Here is a 22,508-nt window from a genome sequence, read left to right on the forward strand (position 1 = left end):
CACACACACACAGACACCCACACACACACACAGACCCACACTCACACACACACACACAGACACACACACCCACACAGACAGACCCACACACACACACACCCACACACAGACACACGCACAGACCCACACCCACACACAGACACACGCACAGACACAATCACCCATACACAGACCCACACACACAGAGACACACACACCCACACACCCACCCACACCAAGACACACACACAGACCCACACACACACACCCACAGACCCACACACACCCACCCACACACACATCCACAGACACACACAGACACACACACACGTGTGTCACATGTGTTTGCTGTTTCTTTCAACAAGACGACTTTCACCGAGAAGGTGAATGTGTTGCACGCAGTAACAGAGTATTGTCTTTCCTACTTTTTATGCAACCAAATCTCAGCGATTGTCGCGCGTCTGTCACCTCACAACACAACATTCTCTCCAAGACTCCGATTTTATTGCAGATTTTATTTTAATAGCAGTCTCTCTAAGTTGATGTTTAACCACCGTTTCACGCTCTACGTAGAGATAACTTAATACATCTTCCATTTCGTTTCTGCCCTTCCTTAGACTGCCCGGCGCTCGTCCGCCCGGTTATTGACACATTTAGACTCGTTTAACGTGTTACCAGCCTCTTGCTGGTGTGTAATCAGTGGCAGATTGCCAGAGGCCCTTCACCCTGAACACTCGCAGCAAAACACATTATTCAGCACAGAATCAATTCCCCGCGCACTGCAGGGCGTGTCGTTGACACCCGCGGTTCTGTGCGGGTCGGCAGCTCCCTGAAGGCGGAGGCGTTTTGAACCAGGAAGTGGTCGGAATTAAAAATGGCTTCGAAACACCAGATCCAGAGTTTAACTGAAGACGCAACTTGTCCCATTTGTCTGGATTTCTTCAGCGATCCGGCGACACTAGAGTGCGGGCACAACTTCTGCCGCTCCTGTATAACACAGAGTTGGGACAGGGAGGAGAGAAACTCCTGCCCGGAATGTAGAGAGGAGATTGCAGACCGCACCCTGAAAGTAAATCGGGCCTTGGCGCGTATCGCTGAGACAGCTCGAGCACTGAGCCTGAACACGGGAGGGAAGGAAAGTAAACTTCACTGCGAGGAACATCAGGAAGAACTGAAGCTATTTTGTGAAACCGACAAGAAACTGGTCTGTGTGATTTGCGTAGACGCGCGGGAACACAGAGAGCATCGCTTCATGTCGATTCAAGAAGCTGTTGAAAGCTACCAGGTAAAATCCAACAAAGTTTGATTCGCTGATGATTTTTCCATTCTGCCTTTTGCGGACCGCGCTCCCTCGGCGACTGTTCGGTTCACCCAGCCTCCCACCCAAACCAGCCCTTCCCCAGGTACTTGCCCCAGCAACCGCTGGAGATGAAACACCTGTCCCTGTACCTTCTCCCTCACGTCCATGCAGGGACTCCAGCAGTCCTTCCAGGTGAGACAGCCCGCGGCTCTCTGCTGATACGTAGAACAGAGCAACATAGAAACATAGAAAAATAGGTGCAAGCCAGCACCGTCATTCATATAACCATATAACAACTACAGCACGGAAACAGGCCCGTTCGGCCCTACCAGTCCACGCCGACCACTCTCTCTGACCTAGTCTCATCTACCTGCTCTCAGACCATAACCCTCCAATCCCCTCTTATCCATATACCTATCCAATTTACTCTTAAATAATAAAATCGAGCCTGCCTCCACCACTTCCACCGGAAGCCCATTCCATACAGCCACCACCCTCTGAGTAAAGAAGTTACCCCTCATGTTACCCCTAAACTTTTGTCCCTCAATTCTGAAGCTATGTCCCCTTGTTGGAATCTTCCCCACTCTCAAAGGGAGAAGCCTACCCACGTCATCTCTGTCCGTCCCTCTCAAAATTTAAAAAACCTCTATCAAGTCCCCCCTCAACCTTCTACGCTCCAAAGAATAAAGACCCAACCTGCTCAACCTCTCTCTGTAGCTTAAGTGCTGAAACCCAGGCAACATTCTAGTAAATCTCCTCTGTACCCTCTCCATTTCAATATGATCATGGCGAATCATCTAAAATCAGTACCCCGTTCCTGCTTTTTCCCCCACATCCCTTGATTCCCTTCGCCCTAAAATTTGATCTAACTCTCTCTTGAAAACATCCAGTGAATTGTCCTCCACTGCCTTCTGTGGCAGAGAATTCCACAGATTCACAACTCTCTGGGTGAAAAGGTTTTTACTCATCTCAGTCCAAAATGTCCAACCCCTTATTCTTAAAATGTGGCCCCTGGTTCTGGACTCCACCAACATCGGGAATATTTCCCTGCATCTACCCTGTCCAATCCTCCAAGAAATTTATATGTTTCTATGATCCGCTCTCATTCTTCTAAATTCCAGTGAATACAAGTCCAATCGATCTATTCTTTCATCATACCTCTGTTCCGCCATCCCTAGAATTAACCTGCTGAACCAACGCTGCACTCCGTCAAAACCAATAATGTCCTTCCTCGAATTAAAACAGCAAACATTGCACTCAATACTCCAGGTGCGGTCTCACCAGGGCCCTGTCCAACTGCAGTCTTAACTCCTTGCTCCTAAATTCAAATCCTCTCGCAATGAAGACCAACACACCATTGCCTTTCATCGCTGCCTGCTGTACCTGCATGCTTAGCTTCAGTGACTGATGTACAAGCACACCCAGGTCTCGTTGGACTCCCCCTTCTCCAAATCTGACACCATTCAGATAATAATCTGCCTTCCTGTTCTAGCCACCAAAGTGGATAACCTCACATTCATGAAAATTATACTGCATCTGTCATGCGTCTGCCCACTCACCCAACCTGTTCAAGTAACCCTGCAGCCTCATAGCATCCTCCTCGCAACTCACAGTCCCGCCAAACTTTGTGTCATCGGCAAACTTAGAGATGTTACATTTAATTGCCTCATCTAAATCGTTAATATATATTGTAAATAACTGGGGTCGCAGCACCGAGCCCTACGGCACCCCACTGGTCACTGCCTGCCATTCTGAAAAGGACCCATTAATTTGTACACTTTGCTTCCTGTCTGCCAACCAGTTCTCTATCCATGTAAACACGGTACCCTCAATACCATGTGTTCTAATTTTGAACACTAATCTCTTGTGTGGGACCTTTTCAAAGGCTTTTTGAAAGTCCAGCTACACCACATCCACTGGCTCTAGCTTATCCATTCTACTTGTTACATCCTCAAAAAAAATCCAGTAGATTAGTCAAGCATAATTTCCCCTTCATAATTCCACGTTGACTTTGACCGATCCCGTCACTGCTTTCCAAGCTTCCTGACACCACGAGTTCTTCAACAGTTTATGGATGTTTGTAAACATTTCTTCATGTGCAGTTCAGTGTCCACGGTTCACTGGTTCTGTCTGGTCTAATTCTTTCACTGACTGAATCTGAATCTCAATCCCAGGAGCAGATTAAAACTTCCTTGGAGATTCTCACAAAAAATAAATCAGCGGTGGAGGAAATGGAGCAGCAACAGAAAGAGAAGATTTCTGGAGTCCGGGTAAGGTTTCCAGTTTCCCTTCTCTGATCTTGTGCTATTGTCATAGATTCCAGGCTCGATAATATTGACCTTCACCTTTCATTTGACAGGAACAGTCACAGAACCTGTTGACCTACATCGCATCGGTATTTGCTGAACTGCGCCAGATTCTCAATGAGAAAGAGTGGCTCTTTCTCAAGGATCTCCGGGAAGACGAGGAGAGCGTTCTAAATCCAATGGAGAATAATCTACGAGCGATTCAAGAGGAGATAAATTCTATTCAAGAGAAACTCTTAAAGCTACAGGAGCGGATGAATCAAACGGACAGTTTGATATTTCTGAAGGTAGGGGGTTACAGTTTCACTTTGATTCAGTGTAAGGGCACAATCACAAAATTAATGCCCAATTCCCCCCAACCCTTCCCATTTGGCGCCCAGCACATTCTCCCCTGTTGAGTTCCACCCCATCCCCTCCATTGCATTCCCCATTTATCTTCCTGATCAGGCAGCATTTCCTGGACAGGCAGCATTTCTGGAGGGATGGAATGGGTGTCGTTTCGGGTTGAGACCTTTCGGGTCAGACTGAGACTATAGATGATATGGTTCCTCCCTTGCTGATCTACATAGAGCAAGAGTAATCAGGGGCGCGTGAAGGAGCAATGCTGGATCTCCATCAGCCTAGTAATACCGAATGGCCGACTCCTGCACCTATTGTCTATTAAAGTCCATTATTAAATATACTTTTTGCGTGCAATTAATACTTCATACTGGACTGCTGGCGGCCCCGCATCAGCATTAAGAGCTGGGATCTGTCGGCACATTGTAACAATTTGGCTGAAATTCCTGCTGTCACGATGTGGACGCTCAGTGTAAATTAATTGATCTTTCTGATGTTTTATATTTCAGGAGGAAACTCGTCAGAAGAGGAGGTGAGACTCTCTGCACTGTTTTGGTAATTAACTCAGAAATCGTTGATGCGGATCTTATAACCGGGTGTGTAATTCATGCAGGATAAGTGATGATAACAAGTCGCTGTCAGTAGCAGACGGCGCCCTGGACATTGGAAAGTTCGATGACCCATTTTTGTTGAACACGGTGTTGAGAAAAACGACTGATTACGTTAAAAGAGGTAAAACATAAATGATCTGTAAGTATTAGAAACATAGAAAATATGTGCAAGAGGAGGCCAATCGAGCCGGTACCGCCGTTCATTGTGATGATAGTTGATCGTCCACAATCAATAACCCGTGCCTGCCTTCTCCCCATATCCCTTGATTCCACGAGCCCCTAATTCATTGCATGTAAAGGGCATATTTAATATTGGACATGGGACTCTTCAACTTACTCTCGTTCCAGGCGTGAATTACCTCCTTTATCCAACAGGCCCCCCCTCGCTTCACTGTTAATCGCTTGCGTTTAATGTCTGTATAACATACCTTGGAATTATCTTCCATCCGACTCGACAAGGATCCTTCATTGCTCTTTCTAGCCCTCCTGATTCCCTGTAGGTCAGCCAGGGGGGAGATAGAGTACAAGTAGAGATTGGATCACATGCATTCGAAACGATGGAGATGTAGGGGGGGGGGGGTTAATGAGCAGAGTGGGCATGATGTGCTGAACGTTGTTACACTGGAATTTAGAAGGATGAGAGGGGATCTTATCGAAACATATAAGATAATTAAGGGGCTGGACACGTTAGAGGGGGGAAACATGTTCCCAATGTTGGGGGAGTCCAGAACCAGGGGCCACAGTTTAAGAATAAGGAGTAGGCCATTTAAAACGGAGATGAGGGAAAACGTTTGCAGTCAGAGAGTTGTAAATCTGTGGAATTCTCTGCCTCAGAAGGCAGTGGAGGCCAGTTCTCTGAATGCATTGAAGAGAGAGCTAGATAGAGCTCTTAAGGATAGCGGAGTCAGGGGGTATGGGGAGAAGGCAGGAACGGGGTACTGATTGAGAATGATCAGCCATGAACACATTCAATGGTGGTGCAGGCTCGAAGGGCTGAATGGCCTACTCCTGCACCTATTGTCCAGTGTCTATTGTTATTCATTGCAATGTTTTCCCCACCGTTTCCTCCGCTCGGTCGGCTCTCTCCAGACACGGGGTTTGAAATCAGAAGTGGAAACCCCGTGGCAACAGATCCACAGATCCCCACGGAGTCTCCCTCCAGCTCAAGGAGTTTTGTCCCTGCTGTTGGATGTTGGCGGAGTTGCGCGCGGTCCTGATGCCAATTTACAGGAAGCGCAGTCCGTCATTCCCGTTCCAGACTCTCCTCCCTGCTCTCCCGCAAACCCGAAACTCCAGCCACTGACACCATTTATACCTCACGCTGCCTAGGCAAGGCCAGCAGCATAATCAAGGACGAGTCGCACCCTGGCCACTCCCTCTTCTCACCTCTCCCATCAGGCAAGAGGTACAGAAGTGTGAAAACGCACACCTCCAGATTCAGGGACAGTTTCTTCCCCGCTGTTATCAGGGAACTGAATCGTCCTACCACAACCAGAGAGCAGTGCTGAACTACTATCTTCCGCGTTGGTGATCCTCGGACTATCCTTGATCGCACCTTGCTGGCTTTACATTGCACTAAACATTATTCCCACATCATGTATCTGCAAACGTATTGATTGTAATCATGTATTGTCTTTCTACTGACTGGTTAGCACTCAACAAAATATTTTCGCTGTACCTTGGTAAACTGTAACTCCTCTTCCTGCACCTCCAATCCCACGCGGTCCCCTCCTTTCCTCGCTACTCCAGTCCGCTTCATCCTACCCGCCTAACACGGCTCCTTATCACAGTCACAATAAAACTTTATTAGCCAAGTATGTTTTGCAACATACGAGGAACTTCATTTGCCATACAGTCATAACAGTAAAAAGCAACAGGACACACAAAATACATTTTAACGTAAACATCCACCACAGTGACCCCTCCACATTCCTCACTGTGATGGAAGGTGAAAAACAGTTCAATCTCTCCCTTCTTTGTCCTCCAGCGGTCGGGGGCTCGAACCTTCTGTGACCAGATGTGTCCATGGTCCCAGATTCCACATTTCAAGGCAGAGATAGCTGGATTCTGGGTTAGTACAGGTGTCAGAGGTTGTGGGGAGAAGGCAGGAGAAAGGGGTTAGGAGCGAGAGATAGATCAGCCACGATTGAATGGTGGAGTAGACTTGATGGGCCGAATGGCCTCATTCGAATACTTTCATTTATGACATTATGACCTTATTACTGTCCAACTTCACCTGATAACCCAGCCCTTCAGACCTGATGAAGTTGTTGTAAACCCTTTTGCACCCACTCCAATTGACTAACAAACCCACCCTTCCCTTTGTCTCACCCTCCACTCAAAAAACACAGGAGCAGGTCATCTGGCCCCTCGTGTCTGCCCCCTTTCACTGTGATCATGACGACCCCACCACGCACCTCTACCTCCTCTTTAACAACCTCAAATTACCACTCACCTCAATATCCACCTGCTCCGATCTGCCTCCATATCTGAATAACCCGCTTCATTCCCCCATCCCCAACGCAATCTCCCAATCCTCCTCACTCTCCGGACTCGTCCTCCCCGTCCACCCTCCCCCACCTCACGAAATATATCCCCGGATAAAATCTCCGGGGGAGATGTCTGTTGTGGACCCGATGTGGTTGTGGGTGAAACCCCGGGCAGGGTTTCAGTTGTCCGCCCGCCTGTGCCTGAGGCCGAGCGGCCTCTCCCCCGGTCCCGGGGCTGCGCTGCCCGAGTCTCCCCCCGACCCCCGGGGACTCTCTGATTCTCTGCTTCTCCCCCCAGTCTCCGTCACCCTGGATGTGGAAACAGCGCATCCGCTGCTCGAGGTGTCTGAGGATCGGAAGAGGGTGAGACGGACCGTGACCCGGAGGAGTCTCCCTGACACCGGGAAGAGGTTTACATACTGGGTGTGTGTGCTGGGATCGGAGGGATTCACATCGGGGAGACATTACTGGGAGGTGGAGGTGGCGGGGAGTCGGTACTGGAGTCTGGGAGTCGCCGCAGAGTCTGTGGAGAGGGAGGGATCGGTCACATTGACCCCGGAGACTGGAGTCTGGAGGATCAGGCGGTGGCGGGATGACGAGTTTGATGCATTCACCTCCTCTCCATCCCGTCTCCCCGCCCGTCCCATCCCCGGGAGGGTGGGAGTTTATCTCAATTACGAGTCCGGGACAGTTTCATTTTACGACGCGGACACCAAGTCCCATCTCCACACCTTCACTGGGAATAAATTCACGGAGAATCTTTATCCTTTCTTCTGGCCTTGTGATGTAAACAAGTGGCTGAGAATCTGCTCCGGTTCCGCTCCGGGTGTGTAAAAGGGTCGGGTCCCGGGACCGGCGTCAGGAGCGGGGCCCAGGGGCTGTGGGGCAGAAACCCGGTGGACAACAGGTCGGCGCTGAACGGCTCCCATTTAATCCCCAAATTCCGCGTCGTGAAAAACCCCCAGTGAGCGCGGAAATAAAACCAGGGGGAATGTAAATGTGGGAAGAGAGAAATAAACAGCAAGTGGAATCAGAGCTGTCGATCCGTTCATTTTAACGCGTTAACCGCGTCCGGCAACGGAACAGAAATTACTTTTGTGAAAATATTTTAAAAATGTAATGGGATTGGACCCTTCTCGTCAAAAGTCGTCACGGTATTATTAACTCCGTTCAATGACTAGTTCAATGTAATAGATACAGTTCGTGTTACTTCAGTGATTTGGAAAATGTACACAACCATTGACACACACGACAAGCTAATGGAAAGATCGCGTTTATTTGAATGATGTGCATTGTTGCTTCCAATACTGTAATTGAAATAAACTCAAAATTACTTGGACTGTACAGATTGCTTTTGAAATCTACTGAACGGGGAGACAGCAGTTTAGTTTGCTTCAGTTTAGATTGGAGATACAGCGCGGAAACAGGCCCCTCGGCCCACCGAGTCCGCACCACCCGGCGATCCCCGCACATTCTCTCTCTCTCTCTCTTTCTCTCTCTCTCTCTCTCTCTCTCTCTCTCTCTCTCTGTCTGTCTGTCTGTCTGTCTGTGCCTCAGATGTGGTCAGGGCTGACGTCACAAGGACATGAGTGATAGGAGCAGAATTAGGCCATTCGGCCCATCAAGTCCACTCCGCCTCTCAATCATGGCTGATCTCTCTCCTTCCAAACCCCATTCTCCTGCCTTCTCCCCATAAACCCTGACACCTGTACGAATCAAGAATCTATCTATCTCTGCCTAAAAATATCCCCTGACTTGTGGCCTCCACAGCCTTCTGTGGCAAAGAATCCCACAGATTCACCACCCTCTGTCCAAATAAATTTCTCCTCATCCCCTTCCTAAAAGAACGTCCTTTAATTTTGAGGCTGACCTCTAGTCCTCGACTCCCCCAATATTGGAAACATCCTCTCCACATCCACTCTATCCAAACCTATGATGTGGACATAGGGCTGAGGACAGGTGGAGGCCTTGAGGAGCAGATGTGGACAGATGTGGAGATGGGACTGGCAGGTGCGATGCGGGGAGGGGGTGCCGGCACAGATGTGGTGAGGGGGGAATGGCGGGGAGATATGGAGCAGGTAGATGCGGACAAACATCATGGACAGATGTGGAGCTGGGACAGATGTGGATGGGACATAGGTTTAAGGCGAAGGGGAAAAGATTTCATGGTAAATCTTTCACACAAAGGGTGCATGGAACAAGCTGCCAGAGGAGATAGTTGAGACAGGGACTATCCCAACGTTTAAGACACGGTTAGACAGGTACATGGATAGGACAGGTTTGGAGGGATGTGGACCAAACGCAGGCAGGTGGGACTCGTGTAGCTGGGACATGTTGGCTGGCGTGGGCACGTTGGGCCGAAGGGCCTGTTTCCACGCTGTATCACTCTCCGACTCTATGTGGAGAAGGATTTAATAATAGAGGCAGACGTGGAGAGGGTCTTGCACAAGGAGCGAAACTCTGGAAAAATATTTGGCACAGGTCCAGTCACAGGAAGGCTATGGTATCGGAAGAATCTCACCCACACTCAGATTCCTTGGGCTACCTATCATATCTAATTTTTTCTTTCAACCCTCCAGTATTGATCAAGCCTTTCTGCTATGGAAGAGGAAGGGATTAGTATCTATTTGTGATTTGTTTTTAGACGGTTGTTTTATGTCTTTTGAACAACTGTCCAATAAATATAATTTGCCTAATTCACATTTTTATAGGTATTTGCAAATTAGACATTTTTTGAAGGCTACTTTACCCTCTTTTCCGTTATCACATCAAACTGAAATTACACATGGAGAGTGGTGAATCTGTGGAATTCTCTGCCACAGAAGGTAGTTGAGGCCATTTCATTGGCTATATTTAAGAGTGAGTTAGATGTGGCACTTGTGGCTAAAGGGATCAGGGGGTATGGAGAGAAGGCAGGTACGGGATACTGAGTTGGATGATCAGCCATGATCATATTGAATGGCGGTGCAGGCTCGAAGGGCCGAATGGCCTACTCCTGCACCTATTTTCTATGTTTCTATAAGTTAGCACGTTTTTACGGTCACATAAATCCTACTTGTGATAGATGTAATTCTGAGGTGGCATCGCTGACTCATATGTTTTGGTCTTGCCCACTTTTGGAAAAATATTGGAAAGATTCCTTGGGCTGCTTAATAACTTGCCGACGGTTATGATCTAATCATCAGGGTCGGTGTGACACCTACCACAGTAATGACAGGAATGTGGATGAGTTCGGTTTAGTTTAGTTCAGAGATACAACGCAGAAACACAGGCCCTTCGGCCCACCGAGTCCGTGCCGACCAGCGATCACCTCGTACACAACCCTGCACACACTAGGGACAATTTACAATTTTTACCAAAGCCTATTAACCTGCAAACATGGTAGACACAAAAGGTTGGAGTAACTCAGTGGGTCAGGCAGCATCTCCGGAGAGAAGGAATTACCCAGAGATGCTGCCTGACCCGCTGAGTTAATCCAGCATTTTGTGTCTAACTTCGATTTAAACCAGCATCTGCAGTTTTCTTTCCTACACAACCTGCTAACCTGTACGTCTTTGGAGTGTGGGGGGGGGGGTAACCGGAGCAGGTCACCCTGAGAAAACCCCACACAGGTCAAGGGGAGAACGTACAAATTCCGTACAGGCAGCACCCGTAGGCAGGATCAAACCCGGGTCTCTGGCGCTGTGAGACAATAGACAATAGGCGCAGGAGGAGGCCATTCGGCCCTTCGAGGCAGCAACTCTACCTGCTGCGCCACCGCGGTGCCAAGTTATCGAGCGGGTACAACCACCGCTGTGGTCTCTCGGCAAGCTGGCAGGGTCTGCCTTTGACATTTGGGCAGGAGCAAAGAGGTCCTTCTGCAGTTGTACGGGGCCCTAGTGAGACCGCACCTGGAGTACTGTGTGCAGTTTAGGTCTCCAAATTTGAGAAAGGATATTCTTGCTATTGAGGGCGTGCAGCGTAGGTTTATTAGGTTAATTCCTGGAATGGCGGGACTGTCCTATGTTGAAAGACTGGAGCGACTGGGCTTGTATACACTGGAATACTGTTGGGGGAGTCCAGAAGCAGGGGCCACACACAGTGTAAGAATAAGGGGTAGGCCATTTAGAACAGAGATGAAGAAAAACCTTTTCAGTCAGAGAGTTGTGAATCTGTGGAATTCACTGCCTCAGAAGGCAGTGGAGGCCAATTCTCTGAAAGCATTCAAGAGAGTGCTAGATAGCGCTCTTAAGGATAGCGGAGTCAGGGGGTATGGGGAGAAGGCAGGAACGGGGTACTGATTGAGAATGATCAGCAATGATCACATTGAATGGTGGTGCGTATAGTCTCGAAGGGCCGAATGGCCTACTCCTGCACCTATTGTCTATTGATCCCGGTATTCCCAGGATCAGGAGAACGTGGAGGGAATCCCAGAGGTCACCCTACAGCTCTGCCCAGGACCACAAGAAAGCACGGAGAGTTGTGGACACAGCCCAGTCCATTACACAGACCCAGCCTCCCCTCACCATCGACTCCATCTACACTTCAAGCTGCCTCGGGAAAGCAACTGACATCATCCAGGACCACTCACTCCTCAGTCTAGTTTAAGGTTAGTTTAGACTAGACCAAGTGTTGGCTCAAATCTCTCCTGCATTGGTGCAGCACCCTCTCCTCCCCTCCCATCCCTCCCCCTCTCCTCCCCCCCTCCCCCCTCCCTCCGCCTCCCCTCCCCCATTCCCCTCCCCCCAATTCATTCCCCTCAACCCCCCTTATCCTCCCTCCACGCCCATCCCTCCCTCCCTCCCTCCCCCCTCCCTCGGAGATAGATTTACACTTTAAAATGTGAATAACTTTTAAAATATAACACCGATTTCAATAAAACCACTTGCATTATCACTAAAGTGATGATGGTGAGTGAGGTGGGCCTAAAATTGTCGCGCTATCGTGTACAGTTTTGACTCAAGTTCAGTCACAAACAAGATAACAAACGACAGTTATTGTCGCGTTATCGTGTACAGTTTTGACTCAAGTTCAGTCACAAACAAACAAACAAACGAGAGTTTTAGAGATTAGAGATGCAGTGCGGAAACAGGCCCATCGGAACCACCGAGTCCGCACCGACCAGCGATCCCCGCACATTAACACACACAAGGGACAATTTACACAATCAATTAACCCACATACCTGTACGTCTTTGGATTATGTGAGGAATCCGAAGATCTCGGAGAAAACCCACGCAGGTCACGGGGAGAGCGGACACACTCCGTACAGACAGCGCCCGTAGACGGGATCGAACCTGGCGCTGCAAGCGTTGTAAGGCAGCAACTCTACCGCTGTGCCACCGTGCCAGTCGTTCCCTCTCCTCCCCTCTCCCCTGCGCAGAAGATACAGAAGCTCGAAAGCACCTACCATAAGACATAGCTAGGAGCAGGTCTGAAGATGGGTCTCGACCTGAAAAGTCACCTGTCCATTCTCTCCAGAGATGCTGCCTGTCCCGCTGAGTTACTCCAGCCTTTTGTGGCTGTCTTCGGTGTAAACCAGCATCTGCAGTTTCTTCCTACACATCAGAATGATGCCATTCGGCCCGTCGTTCAATCATGGCTGATCTGTCTCTCCCTCCTCACCCCCTTCTCCCTGTAGCCCCCTGACACACTTGCTGCAGACACCCACGCAGTCCCACCCCCACCCATGGGTGCTGCAGACACAGGGGCGACCAAGGCAGGGCTGAATCTCTCCCAAAGGGGCAAGGGTTCTTAATCCCAGAGGGGTAGCAATGCTGGCGGAGACAGCACAAGCCGTGCGGCCTGGCCTCCCTGGGACAGGGGCGGCAGGGGAGAGGATGGGCCGAGTGGCCTGGGCTACCCCAGGTGAAGGCACGTGATCCCTAGTAGGGACAGGACGATCAGCAGAGGCCTTGCTTCCCCTCCACCCCTCCAGGGCAGGGGCTAGTAGTGAGGAGACGGGCTGAAGGGGCTAGTAGTGAGGGGATGGGGAGGGGTACTAGTAGTGAGGAGCCATGGGTAGAGTGTAGTAGCGAGGAGACGGGCCGAGGCGCGGCTGGGAGTGAGGAGACGGGCCGTGGGGAGGGGGGCTAGTAGCGAGGGGATGGGCCGAGGGGGGAGGGGGGCTAGTAGCGAGGGGACGGGCCGAGGGGGGTAGTAGTAAAGGGATGAGGAGGGGGAGAGGGCTAGTAGTGAGGGGACGGGGAGGGGTAGCTAGTAGGGAGGCGATGGGCCGAAGGGAGGGGAGCTAGTAGCGAGGGAACGGACCGGGGGTGAGGGGACGGGCCATGGGGGGCTAGTAGCGAGGGGACGGGCCGGGGGGCCGGGGGGCGGCTGGGAGTGAGGATGCGCGGCCGGTCCGGGCGCACTGGGCCCCGTTGCCCCGGAGACGCGGCGGAGGCTTCAACAAACTTTCTTCAGACCTGAACTGAAACTGAACGAAACTAAACTGAAACTGAACTATTCTAAATCTGAACTAAATTGAACTGAACTAAACTTAACTAAAGAAGAAGAGTCTCGACCCGAAACGTCACCCATTCCTTCTCTCCAGAGATGCTGCCTGACCCGCTGAGTTACTCCAGCACTCTGTGAAACGTCACCTATCCATGTTCTCCACAGATGCTGCCTGACCCGCTGAGTTACTCCAGCACTCTGTGAAACGTCACCTATCCATGTTCTCCACAGATGCTGCCTGACCCGCTGAGTTACTCCAGCACTCTGTGCCGACCTTCAGTATATACCAGCGTCTGCAGTTCCTTTCGGCATTATCTCTAAACGTAGCTTAAATAAAATAAACAAAACAAGTGATGGGTGGATACAGGTGAGTGGAGTGAGTGACGAAGGAAGTCTGGAGGTGAAGTGGGAACAAAAGGGCGTCAGATGAGGAGAGAAGGGGGGGGGGGGGTCTTTTGTAGGTGCTCCTACCTGCATGTTCAGGGAGCAACAGTCATTCCACTTAAAGGCCCGTCAAATAAGTGGAGCAAGGTCCTTGGTTATCCAGCTAAAATTGTTTCCTTGCTATTTATAGCTGCTGGATACCTTGAAATGGATAATCGGTAGTTTAGTCGTGCTGGAGTAACTCAGTGGGCCACGTAGCATCCCCAGAGAAAAGGACTAGGTGACGTTTTGGGTTGAAACACCTCTTCAGACTGAGAGTCAGAAGAGAAGGAAACTAGAAGCATGAATAGGTTCAGAACAAATTAGACCAGAGCACCACTCCGGCACCTCTGTAAAAAAAAACAGCCAAAATAAACAGCGGGGAATTTTAACCGAGCGGGGAACTTAACAGTGGCCGCTCTGGCACCAGTGACAGCTCTGGCACCTGAAAAGTTAGCACTGCAACACTGCCGAAGACTAAGGAAAGGTGAAGCCCACGACGGTCCATTTTTGGCTGTGGAAAAGCTGGTAACGAAGGGGTAATATGGATACAAACAGTGGAACTGGCAGAACGACTAGAGTGAGGGGCCACAGTTTAAGAATAAGGGGTAGGCCATTTAGAACTGAGATGAGGAAAAACTTTTTCAGTCAGAGAGTTGTGAATCTGTGGAATTCTCTGCCTCAGAAGGCAGTGGAGGCCAATTCTCTGAATGCATTCAAGAGAGAGCTAGATAGAGCTCTTAAGGATAGCGGAGTCAGGGGGTATGGGGAGAAGGCAGGAACGGGGTACTGATTAAGAATGATCAGCCATGATCACATTGAATGGCGGTGCGTACAGGCTCGAAGGGCCGAATGGCCTCCTCCTGCACTTATTGTCTATTGTCTAGTGGGGAGGGGCGCAGAGAGAGTGAATGCGGAGGCAACTTGAAATTAGAGAAATCAAAATCACCATTGGGTTGTAAGCTGCCCGAGCTAAATATGAAGTACCACTTAAAAGGATTAATTTGGCTCACAGTAAATAGGACAAACAATGTATTGGCGTAAAAATATTAATAAAGAATACTTTTGCCAAATAGATTATATAATAAAAGTAACATAGAAACATAGAAAATAGGTGCAGGAGTAGGCCATTCGGCCCTTCGAGCCTGCAACGCCATTCAATATGATCATGGCTGATCATCCAGCTCAGTAACCTGTACCTGCCTTCTCTCCATACCCCCTGATCCCTTTAGCCACAAGGGCCACATCTAACTCCCTCTTAAATATAGCCAATGAACTAAGGTTAATTATAAATACAAGCAGTACAAATTAGTTTAGGAACGCACAAAAGGTTTTGCGAACACCTGTTATTTTGTTATATAATTATCATATGTATTGTGATACAGTGAAAAACTGTTTCCGTGCTATCCAAGCAATTCATGCAGTACTAGAGTAAAATCAACCCATACAAAGCAAAGTTCAGGTTAAAAAAAGTGCAAAGTCCACTATAAAGTGTGTTGCAAGTTTGGGACCACTCTCTTAGTTTATGACAGGACCATTCAGTAGCCTGATAGCAGCTGGGAAGAAGCTGTTCCTATATCGGAGTCAAAATAGAAACATAAAATTCATAAAGGATTGGACAGGCTAGATGCAGGGGAAAAAATTCCGATGTTGGGGGAGTCCAGAATCAGACGTCACAGTTTAAGAATAAGGGGGTCGGCCATTTAGGACTGAGACGAGGAAAAACCTATTCACCCAGAGAGTTGTGAATCTGTGGAATTCTTCAGACGATCCCTTATCAATCTTGTATTTATTCACAAAATGCTGGAGTAACTCAGCAGGTCAGGCAGCATCTCAGGAGAGAAGGAATGGGTGACGTTTTGGGTCGAGACCCTTATTCAGACTGAGTGATGTCTTCAGACCCTCTCAGTCTGAAGAAGAATCTCAACAAAAACGTCACTCATTTCTTCTGGGTGAAGGAAGTTCTGTGCCATCCAACATTTTATGTCCTCGAGGCAGTGCATGAGGCTGATTAAATGTGACCGGGGGTGGTGGGCACCGGTCACTCTGTACAGCGGTCAGTGTGGGCACCCTGGACAGTGGTCAGCGCGGGCCTGTGGTTAGTGCAGGCACCGGTCACTCCGGACAGTGGGCATCGGTCACGATTATTGCAGCTTCATTTAATTCAAAAGCGAGGGGAGTTGCAATTTTGATCAATAAAACATTACCAATTAAAATACAAAATACAATTATTGATCCTGCGGGAAGATATGTGATTATACATTGTCAACTCTTTTCGGAATTATGGACCTTGATGAATATTTATGCACCAAATGAAAATTTATACAAGAAACTTTTTTGAATCTGGCCGATGCTCACGATAAAATACTAATAGGTGGAGACTTTAATTTTTGTTTAGATCCAGTTTTAGATAGATCAGTTAGGACAGTTACAAAAACGAAAATAGCAAAATTAACTTTGTCATTGATGAAAGATTTAAATCTAACCGATATATGGAGAAGACTTAACCCAAGAGAAAGAGATTATTCTTTTTACTCATATAGACATAAAACTTACTCGAGGATTGATCTCTTTTTATTATCAACAAACATACAGGACAGAGTGAAAAATGTTGAATATCAAGCAAGAATATTATCAGATCACTCCCCTTTAACAATGTCAATGGTAATGATGGACAAAGAGGAAATGACTTATAGATGGAGATTTAATTCAACATTATTAAATCGAGAAGATTTTTGTGAGTTTATGAGAAGACATATTCAATTTTTTTTAGATACAAATTCCAACTCAGTTGATGATAAATTTGTTATATGGGATGCAATGAAAGCATATTTGAGAGGACAGATAATAAGTTACACTTCCAAAATTAAGAAAGAATATATGGCCGAAGTAGAGCAATTGGAGAAAGAAATTACAAAATTAGAAAAAGAATCTCAAAGGTATGTAACGGAAGAGAAACGAAGACAACTTATCAATAAGAAGTTACAATATAATACATTACAGACATACCGAACAGAAAAAGCAATTATGAGAACTAAACAGAGGTACTATGAGTTAGGAGAGAGATCACATAAGGTCCTTGCCTGGCAGTTGAAAGCCGAACAGTCTTCGAGAACGATTAATGCTATTAGAATAAATACAAATAAAATTACTTATAAACCTTTAGAAATTAATGAAACCTTTAAAAAAAATTATTCTGAACTATACCAGTCAGAATCACAAAAAGATACTAATGAGATAGAAAGATTTTTAGCACAAATAAACCTTCCTAAATTAAATTTAGAAGAACAGATGGGATTAGATATGCCTTTTTCATTAAAAGAGGTCAAAGAAGTTTTAATATCACTACAGAGTAATAAATCCCCAGGAGAAGATGGGTTCCCACCAGAATTTTATAAAAAATTTAAAGAATTATTAATTCCTCCTTTTATGGAGGTAATACAGCAGGCTTTATTTGTAAAATGCATTTTGTACATAATAAAACAGATTTGTTTAACACTGCTGCCGGTCATGTAAGCCTGGGCCTGATGTAACCAAGGCCATTGGTGGTTCATCGTTGTGTGTGGACAGACATACAGTGACAAGCTCCTGTCTCTGTGTTATCCAGTTAAGTTCAACAGGCTGGACTGACGGTTGATGAAGGAATGTATTTCACAAAATGCTGGAGTAACTCAGCGGGTCAGGCAGCATCTCAGGAGAGAGGGAATGGGTGATGTTTCGGGTCGAGACCCTTCTACAGACTTGGCATCAGACTGAAGAAGGGTCTCGACCCGAAACGTCACCCATTCCTTCTCCCCTGAGATGCTGCCTGACCCGCTGAGTTACTCCAGCATTTTGTGAAATAAATACCTTCGATTAGTACCAGCATCTGCAGTTATTTTCTTACACTGTGATGAAGGAATGGATCGCCTGGGCTTGTGTATTCACTGCAATTTAGACAGATGAGAGGGGATATTACAGAAACGTATAAAATTCTCAAGCGATTGGACAGGCTAGATGCAGGAAAAATGTTCCCCAATGTTGGGCGAGTCCAGAACCAGGGACCACACACAGTTTAAGAATAAGGGCTAGGCCATTGAGGAATGAGATGAGGAAAAACTTTTTCACCCTGATTTCAGATGATCAGCAATGATCATATTGAATGGTGGTGCTGGCTCGGAGGTGATTCTGAGGCTGTGACCTCTGGTCCTAGACACTCCCACTAAAGGAAGCTCAGGTTAGGAATTAAATGCAGCACAGAATTCCCTTCCAGCTCAATGAGGTACGCCACAGGCAGATGGTGGAGACTGTTTTTGGAAAAGGATACAGTATTTAATGGAGGCATTAGCCCGGGACCCGCAGCCTGGGCTGGAGTTGATCCGCAGCTGCCTGGGCCTAGAGTTCTCTCTACGGCGGGGCCTAGCCTTGGATCCACAGCCTGGGCCTGGAGTTGATCTGCAGCAGCCTGGGCCTAGAGTTCTCTCTACGGCGGGGCCTAGCCTTGGATCCACAGCCTGGGCATGGAGTTGATCTGCAGCCGCCTGGGCCTAGAGTTCTCTCTACGGCAAGGCCTAGAGTTCTCTCTACGGCAGGGCCTAGCCTTGGATCCACAGCCTGGGTCTGGAGTTGCACAGCTGGCCTTTCCCCTCTGCCTTTAGTCTCCCAGCCTTGGCCCCCAGGGGGGAGGGAAGGTGGCGGGGGGAGGGGGAAGGTGGCGGGGGGGGAGGAGGGAAGGGGAAGGTGGTGGGGGGGAGAGTGATGGAAATGGGTTTTAAGGACTTGGGGTACTATAAGGTCCATGAGGCTGAGGTTGGGAAGGAAGGGGGGGATTGAGGCACAAGACCAGAAACATACGGTTTATAAATACGCATAGGCATAATAGGCTTGATATTGAATCGGGTGGAAGAAAACAGGCCGAAGAGTATCCAAAAGATCAAGCCTAGTAATAACAGGAGATAGGTTCTTTAAAAAAATATATATATTTTTTAAATATAAAAAAAAATAGGTGCAGGAGTAGGCACGTTGCATCTCCCCTTCTCCTAATCAGCTGAGGTGTAGCAGAGTCCCCATCAGATTACACTACAAAACCGATGCAATAGGTGTGGCCAGGAGTTTGCGTAAGAATCAAACATGATGCTTAAATTAAGAATAATGTTATTGAGCTTCAAATATTCCCCAGATAGAGGACAAACATAGACATGTAACACAGTGTGTGGCAGCAAACAAAGACAGTTGTATCAATGTCCCTGCGCTTAACCTGCAAGATTTCAGTTTTATTTACTATCAAAGGGTGCAAATAGTGAACTCCTCAAACACAAAGTGCACCCCATGTTACAGAGAATGATTGCAAGTCGATAGTTCTCCGTCGATGTGCCGGACAATAAGCTCTTTATCCAACTTTGTGGGGAATCTCGACCCGAAACGTCACCCATTCCCTCTCTCCTAGATTCTGCCTGACCTGCTGAGTTACTCCAGCATTTTGTGATACCTTCGATTTGTACCAGCATCTGCAGTTATTTTCCTACGCCACTCTGACTTGGTACTTACTGTCTTTTTAAGCGATAGTGGGAGAAAGTGATAGACAATAGGTGCAGGAGGAGGCCATTCGGCCCTTCGAGCCCGCACAGCCATTCATGGCTGATCATTCTCAATCTGTACCCCATTCCTGCCTTCTCCCCATACCCCCTGACTCCGCTATCCTTAAGAGCTCTATCTAGCTCTCTGTTGAATGCATTCAGAGAATTGGCCTCCACTGCCTTCTGAGGCAGAAAATTCCACAGACTCACAACTCTCTGACTGAAAAAGTTTTTCCTCATCTCAGTTCTAAATGGCCTACCCCTTATTCTTAAACTGTGGCCCCTTGTTCTGGACTCCCCCAACATTGGGAACATGTTTCCTGCCTCTAACGTGTCCAACCCCTTAATAATCTTATACGTTTCGGTAAGATCTCCTCTCATCCTTCTAAATTCCAGTGTATGCAAGCCTAGTCGCTCCAATCTTTCAACATATGATAGTCTCGCCATTCCGGGAATTAACCTAGTAAACCTACGCTGCACGCCCTCAATAGCAAGAATATCCTTCCTCAAATTTGGAGACCAAAACTGCACACAGTACTCCAGGTGCGGTCTCACTATCTCACTAGGGCCCTGTACAACTGCAGAAGGACCTCTTTGCACCTATACTCATCTGATGATGTTTCTTGCAGCTCCCCAGTGATTTAACGGGTTGAGTTATTGGCATCGTAGACACAGGTTTACTGCAACAAGGTGCAGATAATTTCAGTCTGGGGCAAACACCCAGCAGCACCTCCCACCCTGCCTAAGCCCACAAAACAAACCCAGCATCGCTGCTTTCTTTAACCAGGTGCTATCGGTTAGTGAAGAAAATCATCCACGCATTCATTTGCCTAGACTACTGCAACTCCCTGTACACTGGGATCAGCCAATCATCCCTGTCCCGCCTGCAATTGGTCCAAAACGCCGCAGCGAGACTCCTGACGGGTACCCGTAAAAGGGACTACATCACCCCGATTCTGGCCTCTCACCACTGGCTCCCAGTACGGTACAGAATCAACTTCAAGCTCCTCCTATTCACATACAAAGCCCTAAACGGACTTGCCCACCCCCCCACATATCAAAAATCTTCTAACCCACCACTCTATCTCCAGGTCCCTCAGGTCGGCCGACTTGGGGCTACTGACTATCCCACGGTCTAGGCTTAAGCTCAGGGGTGACCGCGCTTTTGCAGTTGCAGCTCCTAGACTGTGGAACAGCATCCCTCTCCCCATCAGAACTGCCCCCTCCATCGACTCCTTTAAGTCCAGGCTCAAAACCTATTTCTACACCCTAGCGTTTGAGGCCCTCTGAGGGGGCGCTGTGAACTGTTTACGTATGTGCTGTTATGTTTGTGTGCCATCGTATGTTCGTTTCTTAGTACCTGAACTGATGTACAGCACTTTGGTCAACGTGGGTTGCTTTTAAATGTGCTATACAAATAAAATTGATTTGACTTGACTGTTATGCTTGTGTGCCATTGTATGTTGGGGGAGTCCAGAACAAGGGGCCACAGTTTAAGAATAAGGGGTAGGCCATTTAGAACGGAGATGAAGAAAAACCTTTGCAGTCAGAGAGTTGTGAATCTGTGGGATTCTCTGCCTCTGAAGGCAGTGGAGGCAAATTCTCTGAATGCATTCAAGAGAGAGCTCGATAGAGCTCTTAAGGAAAGCGGAGTCAGGGGGTATGGGGAGAAGGCAGGAACGGGGTACTGATTGAGAATGATCAGCCATGATCACATTGAATGGCGGTGCTGGCTCAAAGGGCCGAATGGCCTCCTCCTGCACCTATTGTCTATTGCCCATTGTATGTTCGTTGTTAGTACCTGAACTGATGTTCAGCACTTTGGTCAACGTGGGTTGTGTTTAAATGTGCTATACACATAAAATTGACTTGACTTGACTGTGATGTTTGTGAGCCATTGTATGTTCGTTCTTAGTACCTGAATGATGTACAGCACTTTGGTCAACGTGGGTTGTTTTAAAATGTGCTATACAAATAAAAAATGACCTGGCTTGACTAAATGTACCGAGTGTTGACCACTGATTGCAAGACGTGATGCACACGACACAACCCACCCTGTCCCGGCACCTTCAACAGACAACAGGTGCAGGAGGAGGCCATTCGGCCCTTCGAGCCTGTACGCGCCGCCATTCAATGTGATCACGGCTGATCATTCTCAATCAGTATCCCGTTCCTGCCTTCTCCCCATACCCCCCTGACTCCGCTATCCTTAAGAGCTCTATCTAGCTCTCTCTTGAATGCATTCAGAGAATTGGCCTCCACTGCCTTCTGAGGCAGAGAATTCCACAGATTCACAACTCTCTGACTGAAAAAGTTTTTCCTCATCTCCGTTCTAAATGGCCGACCCTTATTCTTAATCTGTGGCCCCTGGTTCTGGACTCCCCCAACATCGGGAACATGTTTCCTGCCTCTAACGTGTCCAACCCCTTAATAATCTTATACGTTTCGATAAGATCTCCTCTCATCCTTCTATATTCCAGTGTATACAAGCCTAGTCGCTCCAGTCTTTCAACATATGACATTCCCGCCATTCTGGGGATTAACCTGGTGAACCTACGCTGCACGCCCTCAATAGCAAGAATATCCTTCCTCACATTTCAGTGAAAGGCCCGCCCGCCATCGAGCGACCATTCAAGCCGTTAATGAAACGTTTAAACAAAAAACACACGCCCACAATTCAATATAATCGGTGGTTTCCCCGATGATTATTCACCGTGAACGATCTGGATGAACAAACCTCAACGACGTTCTTCAGTCGACGGCCCCGGCCCGCTGCGTGATGGCGGCTCGGCGAAGTGCGCAGGCGCGTGCGCGCGCCGGGGAGGATAAGGAGGAGGGGGAGGGAGGAGGAGGAAGTAAAGCTGCACCAGCACCAATAGCAGCAGCGCTACAGCAGCACCAATAGCAGCAGCGCTACAGCAGCACCAATAGCAGCAGCGCTTCAGCAGCACCGCAGGCCCCTCCTTCGGGGCACACGTGCGCGCGCCGGGGAGGATAAGAAGGAGGAGGGGGAGGGGAGAGGCCCAGTGTTATTGCATCACACCGCTGCGTGATGGCGGCTCGGCGAAGTGC

General features: G+C 48.2%; 1 pseudogene across 1 annotated transcript; it reads left to right on the forward strand.

The window, feature by feature from the left end:
* The first annotated feature begins 472 nt into the window (after positions 1-472).
* On the forward strand, positions 473-7,942 carry LOC144603069 (zinc-binding protein A33-like; annotated as a pseudogene). Its single transcript, XR_013548529.1, has 6 exons — positions 473-1,264; positions 3,454-3,549; positions 3,639-3,872; positions 4,434-4,456; positions 4,538-4,656; positions 7,323-7,942. The product of XR_013548529.1 is annotated as a zinc-binding protein A33-like (transcript).
* Positions 7,943-22,508: the final 14,566 nt, after the last annotated feature.

This window comes from Rhinoraja longicauda, chromosome 19 (assembly GCF_053455715.1).
Source record: "Rhinoraja longicauda isolate Sanriku21f chromosome 19, sRhiLon1.1, whole genome shotgun sequence".
NCBI lineage: Eukaryota > Metazoa > Chordata > Chondrichthyes > Rajiformes > Arhynchobatidae > Rhinoraja > Rhinoraja longicauda.